The sequence below is a fragment of the Tamandua tetradactyla genome, chromosome 19 (assembly GCF_023851605.1).
Source record: "Tamandua tetradactyla isolate mTamTet1 chromosome 19, mTamTet1.pri, whole genome shotgun sequence".
In the NCBI taxonomy this organism is placed as follows: Eukaryota; Metazoa; Chordata; class Mammalia; order Pilosa; family Myrmecophagidae; genus Tamandua; species Tamandua tetradactyla.
Window position 1 is genome coordinate 44,568,750 of NC_135345.1, and position 6,000 is coordinate 44,574,749.

At 38.8% G+C, this 6,000-nt stretch overlaps 1 long non-coding RNA gene across 2 annotated transcripts in view; it reads left to right on the forward strand.

Moving 5' to 3' along the window:
* Nucleotides 1-5,674, forward strand: part of LOC143663192 (uncharacterized) — a 31,318-nt gene extending 25,644 nt beyond the window's left edge. For both annotated transcript variants that reach the window (XR_013165856.1, XR_013165855.1), the window contains 2 exons: nucleotides 636-719; nucleotides 5,433-5,674. This is a non-coding gene — a long non-coding RNA (uncharacterized LOC143663192). The remainder of the gene's footprint in view (nucleotides 1-635; nucleotides 720-5,432) is intronic.
* Nucleotides 5,675-6,000: the final 326 nt, after the last annotated feature.

The following is a 6,000-nucleotide window of genomic DNA, read 5'->3' on the forward strand; positions in this document are numbered from 1 at the left end:
TAAGTTATAAGCACAAATATCTAAGTTATTAACGTCTCATTTTAAACTGTTATGAGCAAAATATTTGGGTTTATTAATAAATGACTAGCAATTTAGACATTAACACTTTGTAAAACAGTGGAAAATTAGTGGCTATCTAGTACTTTATGACTAAAGCAGCTCTAAAAATAATAAAATAGTAAAAAAATAAAAACTTATTCTCCAAGAATTTACCCACCGGTAAGTTTAACAAGAATGTCCAAAATACCTCTATGGATTTTAATTCCAAGGAAACTAGCATGTTAATATATATATATATTTTTGCAAATCATCTGTCTTCTGCCTATTATCATATTTTAGTCACATCTGTAAATTCAAGCCTCATGCCTTTTAAAAATCAAACTGTATTATTATACCTATCCCTTTGAAGCCACTAAGCAACTCCATGCTAAAACAAAAACAGGGTACTGAGGTTTATTTCCACATTTACTTTTCTCATTTTAAAGATTTTGGACCCAGTTTTCCTAAAAGGATTCATGTTTGGGCAAGGATAGAAAAAAAAGGGCAGGTAGAGTAAGAAGTAAGAGGGAAAGGAAGAGCAGCCTGGAGATTCATAGGAGTTTTATTATTTCTCTTACCCATCCCTTTTTTTGAAGAATTTGGACCAAAAGAGCTGAGAAAACCAAGGATCTGAGTGACATGCCCTAAGCTTCGGAGACCATATGCAATTTGGCATGGAGGTTAGTGTACTCCACATTAGAAATTTGTAGTGAAGAGCTTCAAATAAGCATTCAGCCGAAGTGCTCACTATTTCTAGCATTAAAAAACATATGCATTAAATATTCCGTTACATGAAGGGGACTTTAAAAGGCTGCTATCCTCAAAAGGCAAAATAGGGTTTTATGCACATCCATGAAACTGGAAGAAAATCCTTACTTTTGCAGCAAATAAGGGATGGGAAGACTAAGTTAGTTGCACTAAACCATTAGTGACTAGAAAATGTCACTTTACTGAGTATAGTAGGCTTGAAAGGTCTTCCACTTGTAACTTAGTCTTCCACTCATATTAACCCCTGCCCTTAACTTCCTATCATCTATGCAAAAACATTCAGCCAATGCTGTCAGAGTTCAAAAGCTAGAGTTCAGCAACAGAGGCTCCGCTCATCCATTACTTTTCCACTAATTGAAAAATAGAAACTGACAACAGTACTTCTGAGATGCATTTCATTTTTCCTAAGACTTATAGGATACTTCTGTTACCATTTAGAGGCTCTTCCCAGAATCTGTTTCCTGTCCTACCAGCAGCATAGTTATTCCTTAGGGTTTTCAACCAAGACTGCATAGGAGAAACATGTGAGAATTAAGCAAAAAACAAGGTACAATACCTGGACTCCATCCATTACCAGTGAACAAAATTACTAGATACTTTCCCTGGTGCTTCCAATGTGCAGCCAGGGCTGTACTTTAGCGCCACTTTCAGTCTTGATTCAGAAGGAATAACTTCCTCCTGGAGCTCAAGGACAGCTTCATGATTACAGTTGAGATTTTTATCTCATCTCCCTGGCCAGTGAGACATGAGGAGATGTTGGCTAAGAGATCTTACCCATTCTTCTGTGAAAACTTCTGAAATGTTTTTCTGCCTGGTGTGAAGAGAATGAAGTCTGTAAGTGCCAACGGTGCCAACAAGGGAGCAGCCTAGAGCAAAGCCAGGACTCAGAAATAGGCAGGAAAAAAGTTATCACCCCTATATCCTTGGTGACAGCATAAACCCAACATCAAATGATGTCTCAACCAGGGCTACTTCTGGTTTTGAGCTGAGTCAAATTCTGTTGGGTTGCCCTTCATCTGTAACCTTAAGAGCTTCAAATTAGAAAACTCATATCCTTTTTGATGCTCCATGAGGCTTGTGTGCAAAAATAATCTGCATCTGTGAGATTCATTTCATCATCCACATACCATCCCTGCTTTTCTTGACTCTAGGCCTAAGACACAACATTAAGATTTTCAAACAACTGTACTTTTGGATTTTCACTTTCAGTGTCCCCTTTTTTCTCCCAGTTTTCACAGTATATAAGACTCTCCAAAGTTTCCCTATCCACAGAGATGAAAACCCAAAGTGCCCTGTATTTGTCTTACAGAATAGAACTTGTTTACATAATATTTGAATTTTTATTGCAGAAGTTTAAAAACTCCCTCATGAACATGCATAGATTTCTCAACCATTTTTCCTATCAGTACATCTTTATTGGGCACTTACTAAACACCAAATGCCATTTTGTGAGGCAGTGGTGAACAAAACAAAGCCCCTATCCTAATGAGCTCACATTTCATTGAGGCACAGAGGCTGTATATATTATACAAGAGGCCATATATATTAGATAGATAGATAAAATGTGTCAATAATAAAAAGTGCTAAGAAAAAAATTGGTAAAGGATAGCTAATGATGAGGGGGGAGGGTATTGCTTTGTTCAGATTGACCAGGAAAGACTCTGAGAAGATTGCATTTTAGCAGAGACCTGAAAGAGGTGTGGAGGAAACCACGTGGCTTTTTGCATTACAGGGTGTACCAGTTTGAATCTGTTGTATACCCTAGAAAAGCCATGTCTTTAATCCTCATTCAGTATTGCTGTGTGGAATCTTTTTGATTGTTTCCATTGAGATATGATCCACCCAATTCCAGGTGGTAACTTTTGATTAGATGGTTTCCATGGAGATGTGCCTCCACCCATTCAAGGTGGGATTACTTACTGGATCCCTTTAAGAGGGAACTATTTTGGAAAATGCTTTAGAGCAACCGGAACCAGAGTCCACAAAGCCAGACACCTTTGGTGATGAAGAAGAAAAACACCCCTGGGGAAGCTTCATGAAACAAGAAGCTGGGAGAGAAAGTTAGCAGATGTCGCCAAGTGAAGCCAAACTTCATTGGCTTTTCTTGAGTGAAGGTAACCTGTTGTTGGTGCCTTAGTTTGGACATTTACACAGCCTTAGAATTATAAACTTGCAGCTTAATAAATTTCCCTTTTAAAAAGCCATTCTATTTCTGGTATATCACATTCTGGCAGCTAGCAAACTAGAGCTCAGGGGAATTTGCATTACAGGTAGAGGGAACAGCAAATACAAAAGAGCTAAGAAGGGAGTATTTGGCTTGTTCAAGGAGTAGTGAGGAACAGTAGCATGATGGTGGAGTAGGGTATTGGGGTGGTCATAGGGATGTGATGGTGATGTTGGGAAGGAAAATGTTAGGTCATAAAAAATTGAGAGGTAGTCAGGGGTGGAAAAAGTCAGGCAAGGTGTGAACTTTGAGTTTTAATCTCTGTGGATAGGAAACTCTGGAGGGTCTTAAGCAAGGTGTGACATGACTGATTTAGGGACCCTACACATTGGAAATGAGGGTAGTTGTTGATAGCAAGACTCCAGGTTTCTTCAACCAGAGCAGCTTCACTTGGATCTGTTATACATATTTGACTACTGAGTATTTTTTTGAGGAAAGATTTTGATTGTTATAAAAACTTCTGAAAATTACTGTTTTTTTAGAAACTAATTTTATTGAGAAATCTTCACTCACACAGAGTCCATACATGGTATATGTGCCTGTTTAAAAGGATTATATACCCTAGAAAAGCCTTGTTTTAATCCTAATTCATGTTGTGGAGGCAGCCATTTCTTTTAAACCCTACTCAGTACTGTAGATTGGAAACCTGATTAGATTACCTCCACAGAGATGTGGCTGGCCCAATTGTGGTTATTAACCTTTGATTAGAGGGATGTGTGACCACCGATTCCAGGTGCATCTTGATTAGTTTACTGGAATCCTTTAAAAGAGGAGTCATTTTGGAAAGAGCACAAGAGCCATGAGAGTGACAAGAGCCTACACAGCAAGAGATCTTTGGAAATGAAGAAGGAAAATGCCCCTGGGGGAGCTTCATGAAACAAGAAGCCTGGAGAGAAAGCTAAGAAAGCTAACAGATTGCTATGTTCATTATGTGAATTTACATTTGAGAGAGAAAGCCTGAACTTCATCAATCTTTCTTGAATGAAGGTAACCTCTTGTTGGTGCCTTAATTTGGACATTTTTATAGATATGCTTTAATTTGGATGTTTCCATGACCTTAGAACTGTAAACTTGCAACTTAATAAATTCTCCCTTTTAAAAACTGTTCTGTTTCTGGTATATGCATTCTGGCAGCTGGCAAACTAGAATAGTATACAATCAGGGGTACACAATATCATCACATAGTTGTGTTTTCATCACCATACTCATTTTTAGAGCATTTGCATCACTCCAGAAAAAGAAATAAAAAGAAAAAAGGAAAATTCATACAACCCATACCACTCACCCCTCCCTCTCATTGATCACTAGTATTTCAGTCAACCCAATTCTTTACCCTTTATCTCCCTTTATTATTTAATTATTTTTTATCCTTATTTTTTTTACTCATTTGTCCATACCTTAGATAAAAGGAGCATCAGACACAGGTTTTCACAATCACACAGTCACATTGTAAAAGCTATATCATTATACAGTCATCTTCAAGAATCAAGGCTACTAGAACACAGCTCAACAGGTTTAGGTACTTCCCTCCAGCCACCCCTACACACCATAAACTAAAAAGGAATATCTATATAATGCACAAGAATAACCTCCTGGATAACTTTTCAACTCTGTTTGAACTCTCTCAGCCACTGAAACTTTATGTTGTCTAATTTCTTTCTTCCATCTTTTGATCAAAAGGGCTTCTCAATCTCCTGATGCTGGATTCTGGCTCATCCTGGGAGTTCTGTCCCACATTGCCAGTGAGATTTACAACCCTGGGAGTCAAGTCCCATGTAGTGGGGAGGAAGGTGAATTCACCTGCTGAGTTGGCTTAAAGAGAAAGGTCACATCTGAGCAACAAAAGAGGTTCCTGGGGTGACTCTTAGGACTGATTATCAGTAGGCCTAACTTCACCTTTTTAGGAATATGTTTCATAAAGGCAAACCCCAAGATAGAAGATTCAGCCTATTGAATTGGTTGTCTCCTCTGCTTGTGAAAATATTAGTAATTCCCCCAAATCAGAAAGTTTAATATTTCCTACTTTCTCCCCATTCACCCAAGGGAGGTTTGCAAACAAGTTTTTATTGTCTGCCCTAAATTACTCTGGGATATATCAGGACACCACACTAACCTTTACAAACCAAGAAGATCTCACGCCTTATTCATGATTCCAAGTACTTACAGTGTTCAGCTAAACTGACTATACAACCTATACATTAAATTAGGTAATGTGCTACCCAAAATATAAATTTCACACCAAATAAACATCTATCTCTTTGGTCTCACACAAAAGTTGAAGTTTTAAAATATGAACTATGTCATCCTTTACCTTGTAGTCTGATCTACCCCAGTCCTATTCAGATCAGTTTCATTCATTTCTCTAGTCAAAGTCTGATCACTTTTTCAACTTTTTTAACAGTTGCTGTTAATGGGATGTTGTAGAAGCCATAAAATATCGCTCACCTGGCTGCTGTGGCTGATGCAAGGCAACACAAAATGGCTGACCTGAAATCTGCCCTCCGCTCTAGCAACAACGGTGACCAATCCCAGAAATCTGCCCTCCGTCCTAGCAACAATGGCCACCAATCCCCATCCGACACGTGTCCCTGCATGCTCCCAGCCTATATAAGCCTGTGCACTTCCCTCAATAAAGCGGACACCTTCCACTCACCCCTGAGTCGTGTGCTGTATGCTCTGTGTCTGTGTGACTGACTCAGTATGGCCGCTTACCCCCAGCCATCAGCTAACCAGCCATCAGCTAACCAACAATGGGGTATGCTGACTTTCCTGGTTTCAGAGCTCGAACTCTGAGTCTCAGGTGTTGCATTAATACCCAAAGTTTCTGGGAATGACAAGGTTATTTACAAATAGCTTAGTATCTCAGAATTTAGAAATAATAGTTACAACTCCTGAATATATAAATACCAGTGTGCAAATGTCCATTCCTGTCCCCACTCTCAGTTCCTCCAAGTGTATATCTAGCATGG